Here is a 15,174-nt window from a genome sequence, read left to right on the forward strand (position 1 = left end):
TTCCTTTTTCTGTCCCTCCCTCCCTGCTTCCCTCCCTCCTTCTCTCCCTCCTTTTCTTTCTTTTTTGGGGGGGTGGGACCTCACTCAATCACTGATCTACATCTTCATCCTAAATTCATTTCCTGTTGAGACAGGTCTCGCTGTGTTGCTCAGGCTGTCACACATATAATTCTCCTGCCTCAGCCTCCTGAGAAGCTGGGATTATTGCCATACACCAACAAGTCCAGGTGCAGTTATTTGTGCTTTTTATGAAAACAAGGCAAAGACACTTCTTAAGTTGCCTATAGGTTATGTTAATAGGAGATCACTCTTATTAGTATACTATATGGAATCTGAGATTCTTCCACCTAAGGATAATATAACTCACAGAAGATAGAATATGACAGCGGAACATCTATTTTGATCATGTAAACATACTTTCAGTTAGAATAAATCACAGATGCATATGTTTTTATCTAACAAATGTTACATTTTATAGAAGTTACATGAATAAGTAGGAAGTTGTCAGTGGAATTATCATATATTTTAATACTAATGCTCATTTTTAAGTTTTCACAAATTATGCCTCATAATGTGCAGAGCCGATATCTCCGTAATGAGACTTGCCAATAATAGTAGCTCCAACTTCACTTCCTAGGCTTCTGCTGGCTCTGCTGTGTGGATGTGTGTGGCATATCTCGGTCACCTAAACAGTCTCCACTTCTTTTCAGGCTATAATTCCACCTCTTGGCAATTACAATATCAAACAAATGGCCAACGTAGCTTTTCCTGTTCTTTGACTGGAATAACTAATTACAGTTCAACTCTATAGAGACAAAGTTATTATCTAGTACTTGACTCTAGACACTGCTATTCAATTACTGGCCAGCAATATTTAGAAGCACAAAGCTCGGTAATTAGCGGCAAATTTTTATCTTCTTTTGGCACAGCATGTGAGCAGTTGCCTCCAGAAGAAGCAAAATCAAAATGCAAATAAAAGTAGTGCTTGTATCCTGCGTCTGTAATTGTTAGTGAGGTCTGTAGAAATCTCAGCAGTTGGTGCATGAATTTTTGACGTCTAGAAAATGGGGCAAGTGTGCTGTCTTCTAGCAAGAAATTATGTTAGTAATAATTTAAAGAGCATAAGGTAGATTGTATCTTTTTTAGCATCAGGTACTGGCCTCTTATGTTATATAATAAGACAGAGCTAAAAAGCCCTAAGTTAAGCCTATCATTGTATCAAGATTTAAATAAAGTCCGACATAGGTCACAGAGCTAATTACAGCCCTAGCTAGAACTGGAACGTCAGCTTTGAAGTGACCCATCACTGCTCCTTTCACTAGCTGCTCTAAACATCAAGTCTTCTACAAAGGGAGCCTTCAAATTGGAAGTGGCACTAATTACCAACACTAGTGTTTCTGGTGGCCTTTTACTAAATTAAATAAAGTCTAATTCTTCCATGGGAATGGGGGTAGAAATGGTCCAGATTGATGGGGCAAAGTCACTTGCTTGTTTGGTTTTGCTTCTATAAAAAAGAAACTTTGAAAATCCAAGCAATAAATAAGAGGCTACTGGATTAACATTCGATTATTGTGCAGCAAAAACAACAACAACAAAAATACTTAGAGATCTCATTCTCAATTTCATACCTGGGTGAGCATAGGCTATATTTATGGTAATCATTAGATTTAGCAAAAGTTGTTGATATCTATTTTACATGGAATAGCTACACCCTTCCGATAAAATAAAGCATCGTGTGGTTTAATTAGATCTTCATTTGTTTTCAGTTTTTACTCTTTTTTAGTACGTGTTTGTAGTACGTAATAATTGCATTCCTTGTGGGGAGTTGATACATGGACATAACACATAATTCTTTTTTGCATCCTCTTCCCCTCCCTTCCTAACCTCCTCTTCCAACTAAATCTTTACACCTAATTTTAGAAAGTCAAAGAGGAATGGTCAAGTCTATATAGGTGGGCAGTGTCAGAAGTAGTACCTGCTAGAACCTGGATATGGCTTGTCCCCTAGAGGTTCATGGGCTACATGCTTGGTCTCCAATGTGCTTATGTTTAGACAGTGGAACTTTTAAGGGCATATTAGTCATTTTCCCATTTCTAGGACAAAATACCCAACACCCTAACTTAAAAGATAAGTTCATTTTAGCTCATACCTTTTGTGAGTTCAGTCCATGGTTAGCTGGCCCCAGAGCAGAAATAGCATGGTTGAAGGACAGTAAAGAAAAACTGCTCAACTCACATAGTCAAAAGCAATGAGAAAAGGGAGAACCCAGAGACCCTGCCAGTGAGGCCCCACCCCTTAACCACACATTCAGCGAGGAACTTCTCAGTGAATTAATTCACTGTGAGTGCAGTGTCTCTATGATCTGGCCCCCACCGAAAGCCCAACCTCTGAAAACACAGACTTTGGAGGGAAATTTTACATCTAAACCATAACAAACAAGTAGTACCCAGTGGAAGGTAATTAATTTGTAAGAACTGCCCCCTCAGAAGAGATTAATATAGGTTTTATGGGACTGGATTAACTCCTGTAGAATGGGTCTTTATAAGGGCGACTGACACATCCTCTAAATCTTGCTTTCATGTATTCAGCTCACCACTCTTGTACAGAACCTGACCATCATGAAGCCATGTGTCATGGGGCCCTCACCAGAGCTGTACAGATGCGGGGACCATGTTTTGGAACCTCTAGAACTATGAGCTAAACAAACCTCTTTTCTTTCTAATTTATCCAGCCTCAAGTATTCTTTTATAGCAATAGAAAATGGACCAAGACAATGCCAAACATTTGCCTCCTAATTCTTAGACAACTTTATTTTTTAAAATTATCATACTAGAATTCTAATAAAAATATAAAAAATGCACAATGAGGGAAAATGGAGAGAGGGCTTAGAACACAGGAAAAGCAAGTTATAGGTCAAACTGAATGTACATCTAAGTGGAATTCTTTAAGTTTTAGCTATCAAATTCCACAAAATTAAGAAATATCATACTCCTGAGGCATTCCATCTTATGAGAATTTTATTCTTCCTATAAAAAATTGAAATAAAAGCTTGCCACTTAGACTGGATACATATTTCCATGTTTATAGAAGACATAATACTTCAAAAGAAAAAATCTATTCACCTGATCGATATTTATATCCTAACAAAAGAATTTGTGTGGGGGACATTAAGTAAAAATTGTATTATTGTTTTCAAAATCAAATGTAAAACTCAACAAACTTGTAAATATATGTGCCTGAGTTATTTTATAAGTAGAAGCTGCAGAAAATTTGTTTCACACTGAACAAAATCTTAAAAATATTATAACTACCCCACTTCAGTAATTATCCCCTCTAAGGCATATCCATTATCTTCCAAAGCAAGGGCTAGAGCCTCATATTAGATACGCTGCTTGGGACAAAAGAATAATATCAAATGAGACCCTGTAGATCCAGCAGTGCACTATGGGTTGCAAAACAAAATTATCCTCATTAGGAGTATTAGTGTAGAACACAATAGCGATGAGCGAGGGGAGCTTATGTGAGGCCCATGACTTCTCTGAGCCTGCTCTATCAGGTGGGATAATGATAGGCTCCCCACCTGATGACCAGAGTTGCAAGGAGAAAATGAGATGACAGAGGCTGAGTAACAGAGGCTGAAGTGTTTTATAAAGTTTGCTCCATTTGCCAAATGTCAAATATTATTCTGCATAAAGATCCTGGAGGGTCCCATCACATATTCATATACATCAATTATATATCCTTCGATATGTTAAAGTTCCAGGCTAGACTCATGACTTCTAGTGAATGCTGTCATGAAAGCATGTTATTCCAGACAACAAGATTAACATACTGGGTTAATAAAAATAAAGGTATTTTGCCCACTGCTAGGGAAGGGCCCTCTAGAAGGATTCTAGTGTTACTCTGAACCAGTCATTTCTTAGTCTGTCAGCCACTATTTCCCTCCCTTTTCAGAGGACTTAGTCTCTCACCCTATGACCCTATATGGGTGTGTATGGGGGGAAGGGTGAATAATTTATCTTTCTAGTTTATATTCCATTGAGCCAGGTTTTTTCATCTCACAGAATGGCGCTATGCTTTGTCCTTTTGTTTAGACTGAAAGGGTCTTTTTAAAATTTTTCTTTTTCTCTGTTATAGTTTAGGTCTGGGGCATCCTCACAGTCTTCCCTGTCTTAGTAGGCATTCCAATTTCCCTCATTTCCTTATCCCTGGAAACCATGAGTATACTTTCTGACTGAATTATGCCTACTGTGGACATATTATCATAGAAGTGAAATCATGTAAGATGTGATATTTTTCCTCAGGCTTTTTTCACTGAGCATAATGTTTTCCTAGTTTCCAACCTTGTATTCCTTTTTGTGACCTCATAATATTCTATTATATGGATACATCACATTTTGTTTGCCAGTTCATTAATAAATGGGTATTTGAGTTGTTTTTGTTTTGGCTATCATTATTAATTTTACTCTGAATATTCATGCACAAGCTTTTGTTTGACTGTGTTTTCAGTTCTCTTGGGTTTATATCTAAGAGTGGAATTGCGGGGTCATATGGCTACTGTTTTACTTTTCAAAAAACTTGCAAATTGCTTTCCACTAAGGTTACCTTATTTTGCTTTCATGCCAGTTATGTGTGAGGATTCCAATTTCTTTACATTTTCCCTACACTGATATTCTGTGGTATTGGTTACATATCGGTAAAGTGCAATCTCATTTTTTTATTTGCATTTTCCTAATTACTAATAGTGAGTATCTTTCCTGGACCTCTTGGTGTTATGGCTTGTATCTAGATATCCCCCAAAGCCTCATGCAGTCATAGATGGGGGTTTTCAGAGGTGGTTGGATCTAGGCTGTGTGATGCGGGGATAAATGATGCAATGCTTGCATTAAGGATGTCCCAGTGGGGGCGTGAGTGCTACCTCTCTTGAGGACAGCTCCCCTGGATAGAATAGAAGGGGCAGAGACAGAGCTGCTGCAGTCACTTGCTGCTGCTACTTTGCTACGTTGTTGTGTTGCTGCCTTCTGCCTTTTGCCTCCCATGAACTGTTTCTCCTCTGTGATGCCCCTCTGCCGTGCCACCCTGCCTTGGAGCCAGCCAGGTATAAACTGAAATTTCTACAAACTTGAGCTAAGTAAACTTTTCCTCCTTTAACTTTGGATATTGGGTATTTTGTCCGAGCAATGAGAAAGTAACTAAGACATCACAGAGGAGAAACAGTTCATGGCACAGCAGGTGACCCACCACCTCTTCCTGCTGAACTTTACCTCTCAGCATCACACCCAGCTATCAGCCCATCGGTGGACTAATCCAGTGTCACACACCCATGATCCAGTCATCTCCCAAAAGCCCCACGTAGGAGCACATGCAGCTTCTAGAAGACATCGATATAAGTCATGACATGTATGCTGTGACCATTTAATCATTATTTTTATTCTTCCTTTTTATTGTTGAATTGTAGTAGTTCTGGATACTGTGTCCATATCTGATATATATTCTGCAAGTGTTTTCTCCCATTCAGTGGGTTGTATTTTCACTTTGACAGTGTCCTTTGAAGCATAAGTTTTAAATTTTGAGCAGTTTATTCATTTACTGTTTTCCTTTGATGGCTAAGAACCATCTAAGAAACTATTCTTTAATTCAGAGTCACTAAAATTTACATATTCACTTCCTTGTAAGAATTTTATTGCCTTAGCCTCTATATTTAGGCCTTAGATCTATTTTACATTAGGTTTTGTAATGGTGTGAGGTAGGTATCAGTGTTCATCAGCTTTCTGTCACTGTGACAGAACACCCCAGATAAAGTCTTAAAAAGAGGAAAGAGTTATTTTGGCTGTTGGTTTCAGAGGCTTATTTAAACCTCGCTCACTGGCCCCATTGCTTTCAGCCTGTGGTGAAGCAGAGCATCATGGGGAGGGGCAGGGGTGGAGCATGGGGTGGAGGGAGGCTGCTCATCTCAGGGAAGCCATGGCCAGGGTCTCAATACACCTTCCCTCAAGAGCACACTTCCAGTGACCAACTTCTGTGACTAAGCCCCACCTCCTAACTCTTCCACATGCCCCACAGCTTCATCAGCTAAGGATGAAGCCTTCAGCATGGAGCTGTTACGGGACATTCCTGACCCAAACTATAACTGTATCCATCTTCACTTTTGCTTGCTGGATCCGCAGTCTTTCCAGCCCCATGTGTGGGAGAGATTATTCTTTCTTCATTAAATTAGCTTGGGACATGTTTTAATATGTTTATCCTAATTTGAACATTACACAATATATACCTATCTCAAGATGTCACATGGTTCCTACCCAAATGTAACTTTTGATGTGTCAATTAAAAATTAGTCAAATCAAACAAATAAAACCAATGAACCATAGACATCTGAGTGTATTTCAGGATTGTCAATTTGATTTCATTTATGTATATATCTATTCTTATCCTGTACCAGATCTCTTGATTACTGTAGCTTTGTAAGAAGTTTTTAAACTGCAAAACATGGGTAGTCCAATTTTTTGTCACTATTGTTTTGGTTGGATCTGTTGCATTTCACCTAAATGTTAAGGTCAATTGTCAATTTCTGAAAAAGTGGCACTTGGATTTTTAATAGGTACTATATTAAACTGATAGGGTAATTTGAAAAGAACGGCCACTTTAATAATACTGTCTTTCAATCTGTGAACCTGAGATGTCTTTTTCACTTATTTAGGCTTTCCTTAGTTTATTTTAGCAAATGTTATAGTTTTCCAAGTCCTGCACTTCTCATGGAAATTATTCCCATGTATTTTACTTTTCGATGCTATTTTCAATAAAATTATTTTTATTAATAGTTTACTGTATTGTACACCAATACACATGATTCTTATATTCAACTATATTTTGCATCTTTGCCAAACCCTTTTATCAGCTCTAATAAATTTTTGGACAATCATGTCCTCTCCAGGTATAAATAATATCAATTCTTCCTTTCTCTTGTGGATATCTTTTAATTATTTTATTGGCAGTTTCCTTGGTTAGAACCAGCAATACAATGTTAAATAAGAGTGTCAAGATCATACATGCTTGTCTCCTGATCTAAGAAAAAAAACCTTTCATTACTTTACCATAGAAGCCCTGAATTTTTCTGTTGGATTGGGACCTAAAAATTATGTAGCTGGTCTTGCCTCATAAAGAGAGACACAGATGAGGTGCATATCAAAGGATAAGCAGGAATTCTCCAGCTGGTGAGGAGGAGGAGCAAGAGCAGTGTGCACAATATCACTAATATATTCTGAACCTTGAAGTCCTTCTGTAGCTGGCATGTGGAGCCGAGTGAAATGCGAAGGAAGCATGTTGGAGGGGCAGGAAGGCTGAGCTATGGTAGACTTGCTGACTTCTTGTGGAGGAGTTTTGATTTTACTCTGTAATTTTAAAGCCTAGAACACTATTATATTTGACACACAATGGCCCAGGATATGATGAAGGGAAGTGAGACTAAAGAGGGAAGCAAGGAGAGAAATTGACGGATTCCTACAATACTTGAGACACTGAATCCAGACCTTATCTGCTGTACCTTACAATAACCAAAGTATTTGTGCATTTACAAATGTTGTTGCCAGGCGTGGTGTTGCACACCTGTAATCTCAGCACTTGGGAGGCTGAGGCAGGAGGATAGTTGTGAGTTCCAGACCAGCCTGAGCTACAAAGTGAGCTCAAGTCCAGCCTGAACTGCTTAGGGAGACCCTGTCTCAAAAAAAAAAAAAAAAAAAAAAAACCCAAACAACAACAACAGCAAAAAAGAAAATGTTGTTTTCCTTCTTTTGTTATTTTTTTTAAAATGGAAAACCTTTGGCAATAAAACGTGTTCAACATGTAGATTTCGAATACATGCTAGCAAAGTTTACAAATGTAGTTTATGGAAAACATATTTTTTAAATTTATGATTGCCTGGAGAATTGAGATAAATGATCTTTTAATGGTAAAGAAAAATGGGTCCCAGAACATGTCATTACTTAATTCAGTAACTAGCATCAGTAATTCTTGAATATTCTGCATTTGTGTCCTACACACAACCCCATCCATGTTGGCTATTATTTATACTTCAGCAAAACTACAAGATAATCTCCCCTTCCTCCTTTCCTTCTTTCTTTTATCTCTTTTTCTTCCTTTCCACTTATCTTGCTTCTTTCCCTTTATCACTGTACTTTAATTAATTAGCTAATTAATTTATAAAGTCTTTAATGTTGATTTTGGATCTGAGAAGATGAACTAGTGTATAACAGATACCGTGTCATATAAAGCTGGTATGTCCATGAGTGATCAAAGTGAAGCTGAGGCAGCCATGTCTCAGAACAGCATGGTGCACCATCAGTAGCCCACACACCTGCGTGTACAGAATGGTCATCTGCATATAGGCCACCGTTGAGACTTCTATTAAGAGACCTGCAGCCTCTGACATGTCCCTGGTAATGTTTAATTAATAGTGCTTTGGTATACTCGTTCAGGTTGGAATGGGTTGGGAACACTGGAGTTAGAATTAGTGATTAAGTTATAGAAACAGTAAAAGGAACCAAAGAACCAAATCAGCTAAGTCCCAAGAATCAGGTAAACCAGAGCCATTCACTGCTTGGTCACATGTGGCTGTAAATTCCTAGTCAATTTCCTGGACTCACAGATAGAGAAAGTCTAGCCCACTTGAGAGAAAACACCTGTCTTTCTGCAAATTATATAATATTAAATCCATGTCATTAAACAAATGATTCTAACCTTTTTTTTTCATTGCCTTTATTGGATTTCAAAGTTCAGTACACATTCAAATTATTCAATTTTGATATCATTTTTATGATCAAATGTCCTACTTTTGAAATAGAAAGCTCTGTTGGCCATGTTCCCTGTTAAGTTTAAGAAGCTTTTATCATTTAAATAAATTAAACCTTCCAGCATGGGTTCTGCAGACCATAATGAAGCACAGAGAAGAAAAGCTTAAATGAAATAAACCTCTTTGCTGATAGAAACAGTACAGGCTATTATGCACACTAACAATAAATGTGTAGCTGGAACCACAGCCTAATTCTTGATGTTTTTCTTTTTCTAATTTTATCTTTAATTTTTGTGGTGTTCAGGCAGTAAATTGATCTGTCATTGGACAGAAGGACAGATTCAGAGTACAAGGGGTCTAAGTGATTCATACTATGGAAAGAATGAAATATTAGACTTAACGTATTTTTAAAAATAGTTGAATTCATACAGGTTGAACTTGATCTCAGATCCTTTAACATTTTACAAACTTATTTCTTTGCAGCTTTTTTTTTTAAGTTTGTTTTGTAGAGTAAAATCACCATTTCCATGTGATAACTGTGTAAAACTAATCTATACAGTGAATGTCACAAATTAGCAAGATAGTATTTACTTTCTGTATAACACATTATCCATAAAAGATTGAACTGGATTATAAAAATCTTATTATTCAGTTCTTTTTTAAATTTTATTTTAAAGAAAAAAAAAACAAAAAAAGACAAAAACAAAACCACAAATGACAATAAAAATAATGCAGAATTTCTAAACAAGGTGATAGGAAATTAACAATGGTTGTTATATTACATATTGTTACCTTCAAAGTACTTGTTATATAGTATGCAACACTGATCAAACAAACATTAGCTGTTTTTTTTTTAGTAAACCAACAGAAATTATTAGTACAATGATCTTAGCTATTTTTTTAATGTGTTTGTTTCCCTGCTAGAGTAGGATGCAGAATTTCTTATATGAATAAAAATACACTATTTCAGAGTTTTACTGAATAAACTTTATCAGTCTTTCCATTATGTCATTAAGATCAGGCATTTTGTTGTTGCCATGATAAAGTTAAAAGCAGAAAGTACTTCTTAAAAGGAGACATTCAGCAGAATTAATTTGAGAATGCTGGAAAGGTAATGTAGGATAATTACCATAGAAATGTAGTTTCCTTTGTAATAAAATTTCAGCATTATTCAAACTTGGAATGTAGGATCATAAAATTATCTTCAAAACTAAGAGGTTTCATAGGGAGGATGTATTGCATATAGCATTTTTGAAATACAGTGAATTGCTTAAATTTGGCATCCCTAAGCTTTATTTTCTTATTTGCTAGACAACACATTCTTTTAGCTTAAAACAAAAAGCGACCATACTTTGCATATAACATACGTATTAGGTATTGGTGGTGCCTCCATAGGTTTGTTTATAAATCTTGTGAATATGATAAAAAAAATCACCTCATTCCTGAGTCATTTTTCATTTTACTGTCTACGTTCTTTTACCTTACATAAGAAAATTTGGTATTGTTATAAGCCGTAAGTAAGTACCTAATGGATGTTGCTGTATCCTTAAAAGGAAATTGAAGAAAGAATCCAATTGAGTGTTTTTCAAAAACTGATTTGTGGGAGCTGAGTGCTGTAGCACCTGCCTGTAAGACCAGCTCTCTGAGAGCTGAGGGCAAGAGCATCACAAAGTTCAAGCCCAGCCTGGGCAACTTCGTGATTTAGGAAGACACCCTTTCAAAAATTAAAAGTAGGAAGGTGTCTGGCTTTGTAACTCAGCATGAAGGCCCTGGGTTCAATCACCAGTATCCAAAAAAAAAAAAAAAAAAAACAACCCAAGGCTGATTTTTGACTCCAATTTTGAACCAAATTCTACTTGGCATGCATTTATTAACTATTTACTTGTTTGCACTTGGCAGTGGGCCTCACTCTGGGAATGCCAGAGGGTACACAATATACTACACATTCAATGTGAAAGTCATAGTAGACACAGCTATCAATAATAATAATAATAGTAATAATAATACAGATTTTGCTGATTCATTAGAGGGTAGAAAATAGTAAAGGAACAAGAAAGCACTCATTATGTGTAATATATGAATTTCCATTCATAGGGTTCATGTCTTTTCCAGTGAAAGATACATTTGCTGAGTGTCTGAAGTTATTCAGTTACTGAATAACATTTATTTATTGAAGACTTTGACTGTGGCAGGCACTGTTCAGACTGGAGCACAAATGTTTTAAAAAGACAAAAATCTCTTTTCATAAACGAATGTAGGTATCAGTGGGAATGAGAATGGGGAAATCACATTCTTTGACCCCCAATTCCCTCTTTTCCATAAAGGTAATGCGTTAAATATAGGTAGAAGGAAGTAAAGGAAAACACAAGGCAGTTTTGAAGGGAAGAAAAAAAACCAAAATGGCGACATGAATTTGCTGGGAGATAAGAACTGAAGCAAACCTACTGGCTGTGCCTTTGAGCGTGAGGAGAGTCTTACAGAACTCTCTCCAGGTGTTAATCAGGCTACCATTTACCCAGCAAGCACAGAGCTTTGTTCTGGTTCAACTCACTTCTTTCAGCGATGGGTTTCCATGGCCAAGGCTCTGTGAAGAGTTATCTGCTACACCACTTCCCACTCTCCTAGCTTTACTATCCAGCTTTTCAGAATGCAGGAGAAAATATTAGTTACCTTGAGGGGCAGTAGAATATGATGGTTAAGATCGTTTAGAATCTAACTCTTTTGATTTGTATTCTGGGCACTTGCTAGTTGAGTGACATGAGACAAACCATTTAAACTCTCCATGCTACCATTTGCTCCTCAGTAAGGTGAGACTAGTAAGACTTGTCTCTTACAGTAGTTATGAGAGTTAAAGGAGAAAACACGTGTGGGAGCAGTCACTCTGTTACACAGAACTTTTTATAACTATTTCCCAACAAGTTGTTTCCATTAATAGTCAAAAATAATAAAAATGAACTTGGCCTAATAAATAAGACTCCTAAGAGTTTTTTAAAAATTTACTTCTGGCCTGAAAACCTGGTTGTGGTACCATTAGTAGCTGATCAAATCTGAGGGTTACTGTTTTCATCTGGCTCCAGTTCAAACTGTATGCGTTGTGTAGGAAATTTCCTTACAGCCCTCTCTTCCCTACCCTCCTCTGGAGTAGCTTCTATATCTCCTGGACTCAGAGCTGCCTGTGGGTCTGCTGCTAAGGGGAGCAGAGGGGTGGACTGTGTCAGTACCTAGAGCTTGTGACTGAAGTCTGGAAGGCTTGCGGTCACTCCCTCAGGGTATTGGTTTGCCCAGTTGCTACTTCTCTATATATGGGGCATATTTCATGGTTTGAGGCTCCTTGCAGGTTTCCTCCAGCATGGAATAGCTTTTCCCTCCTCATGGAGCACATTTGTCTTATCTGGCTGCTATGAAATTGAAGTCACAAATGGCCACATACTGTGGATTTCTGAGATCATGAAGATCTTAGCCAACGCCCACGTAGGCTACAGGAAGTGAAAAGTAAGGGCCAAGAAGGGGGACCTTGCTACGTCCAGAGAGTGAAAGTGTAGGTCCTGCTACTCAACAAACCCCAGGTGAGAAGTGAGGGCCAGTCTTGATGTTCTTAAGTCGCCCCAAATACCAAGATAGCAATGTATAATATCACCCCATGTCCTCCCCACTACCTAGAGGTGGGGAGGTAAAGAAAAAGGAACCATGTGCAACATTTGGGATTCTTTCACTGAATGTCTTCAACCTCAATTCTGTTTTTTCCTGGTATCCTCTCTTTTCTTGGTGATGAATATTCTAATCCAACTCTGCTGTTCTCCTGATGCAGAACAGGGTTTTTACCCCTGCGCCGAGACTTCCTTTGTACTAGGAATTTTTGTATTTAGAGTCTTTGTTCTCAGTTTATTATTAGCATTATAACAGCTTTGTTTGTTATTGGTTGGAGGGACAAGGGTGGGTCGAGGTGGGTCGTGGAAGGTAGAGAAGTTTTTTTTTCTTGTTATCTTTCATGGGCGTATTGCAATCTTAATCACTTCTTACCAGTTATATTGAACCATCTAAAAAACAAGGCTTTGACTCAGGTGTCCAAAAGTTCTCAGTCATCAGGGGTAGCAAAGCTTTCATTAATTTCTTTTTTTTTTTTTTTCTGGTACAGGGAATTGAACTCATGACCTCGCGCTTGCCAGGCAGGTGCTGTGCCGCTGAACTAAATCCCCAGCCCCTCTTTCATTAATTTCTATAAGCTGTGAACGTCACATGGCACTGCATGTAGACATTACAGAGATAGTAATATTCTTGTCTATAAACTACTGCCGGGACTGCCAGTTAAAATTAAATCTCAAATAAACAACACATACTTTTAAAAGTATAAATATGTTCAGTTCAGCTATGTAATGTATTTTTAGTATGTTCCAAATATTAGGTGCACAGTCTGCCTCTAATCTGACTTTCCTGAATGTCAAGAACCTGCTGTCCTCCATCGACAGTTTGAAATGAATGCTTTCTTTCCAAATGTGAAGGCTGCTCCCAGTTGCCTCATCACACCAAGGGATCTCTCTGCTCTCAGTTAAACATGTGTCTATTTTTTAAAAATGCTCAGAAGTGAGTTGCATTGTAGAGATGAACAGTCATTTACATTAGGACCCTCCTGTCTCTTCAAGGAACTAAAAGTGAGCACCTTTGCCTTTACAGAGAAAGGGGATGGGAAATAGTGTCTGTGTTTCCGTGTTTTAGTCTATCTCATCCCAAAGGATATTATTATCTTAAAGGCTTAGTCCATATTCTGTTTACTTATGAAGGAGAAATACGTCAGTCCTTTGAAAGATTTCTAATTTCACTGCTGGAGCTTTGATGCCAGACATTGAGATTAATGTTCCATCTTTTAAAGAGGCTCAATCACATGGGATACTAGAGAGGGAAGCATATGTTGGCCTTTACATACAGATACTGAATTTACAGAATATTAATTTGAAAAGATAGTTACCATCAGTTGGTAAGCTGAATTTAGCACATCACCCTTAATTTAGAAAATGTAATCTGACCTAGAAATAAGATTACTACCTCCCTGACTTTTCTGTTAACAGTGACCATCATTACTATTATTATCTGCTATAAAATCAATGGCTATTTGTTACTCCTGAAAGCTGGGGAACCTTTGAAATGTGACATAAATTGTTTTAAGTAGTTGGTATTTTATGAGAGTTAGAGGAAAGGGAGCTAGTATATTTTGAGTGTCGATCATGGGTAAGGGTTGTGTTTCACATTACTCCACTCTATCCGCCAGCTTGGAGAGGATGGTAGAGGTAAGTCATTTTGCTGGAGTCATACAATTGCCTGACTCTGAAAGTGTTTTATCTAATACAACTCTATTTAAAGATTTCCATTCAGCTTTAACCTATGGTTACTTTGCCTTTCAGAAATCAGCGAAAACATTACACTTCCTAAATTTACTTTTAACTGAAAAGATAGCTGGTAATTTCTCCTGTAGTCAATATTTTTAATGTTCTTGTTATAGTTATTTTAAGTTATCTCTGATATTTAAAAAAAAAAACCTGTTCAATAAAGTCAACCTCACATGTACTATACACTTAATTCATACTCAGTGTACTGTCTTGGAATTTGAAGAGACCAGCTTCCAATTTAAGTGAAAATGTACTATGGTCAACAGTTTTCTTTTGTTTAAACATTTTAGTGATGAGAATTTATGTGTTTTTGAAGTAATTTATTTAATTAATAGATAACAGTTTAAAATGAAGTTTGTATATTGAGCTGATATTTTGCCTTCTGAAACTTTTAGTCATAAATCCTAATTCTACCTCTGTGGAAACATAAATAACTTAATGCCCCATGTAGACCCATATGTCATGCTGGTAAACTGTCTGAAGTTTTAGAGATTTTGTATTGTGAAACTTCTACTATCTGACCCTTAAATAGAAAATACTAAAATGTTATGAAACGTATTCACAATAGAAAGTATTATGAAAATATAAAAGAGGATAGAAAGATGGGAATGTATTATAGAAATGTATTATATATATACATATATATTTAAAGAATATATTTATGTATATTAGAAACCAAGCATCTCTATTCATTTCTCTCTCTCTCTCTATATATATATATGTATTTTAAAGGAATTTATATTTATATTAAGGAATTTTTAAAAATTTAAAGAATTTAATTTGTATTTATATAATATATTTACTAGAAGCTAAGCACCTCTATCACTTTCTTCAACCACGTTCTCCTGGTGATACGTAGGGAACTAGAACTAAGTAAGTAAGTGGTCAGTATTCTTACCTTGGGTTTTAAGTATGCTGGATCTGGCATTTGGTTATTTTTTTCCTTCTGAAAGGATCCTATTATATACCCAAGGGTTTCCTTTGTAAAACAAAGTACATCTGGTATGT

The 15,174-nt window shown here is 36.9% G+C and overlaps 1 protein-coding gene across 1 annotated transcript in view; it reads left to right on the plus strand.

Annotated features, from left to right (window-relative positions):
• The window catches only part of Kcnh5 (potassium channel, voltage gated eag related subfamily H, member 5), a 338,297-nt gene that overhangs the window by 320,129 nt on the left and 2,994 nt on the right, over positions 1-15,174 (plus strand). The gene's annotated exons all lie outside the window — the stretch shown is intronic.

Source organism: Chinchilla lanigera, unplaced genomic scaffold (genome assembly GCF_000276665.1).
Source record: "Chinchilla lanigera isolate Chin_1 unplaced genomic scaffold, ChiLan1.0 scaffold00065, whole genome shotgun sequence".
Classification (NCBI taxonomy): domain Eukaryota; kingdom Metazoa; phylum Chordata; class Mammalia; order Rodentia; family Chinchillidae; genus Chinchilla; species Chinchilla lanigera.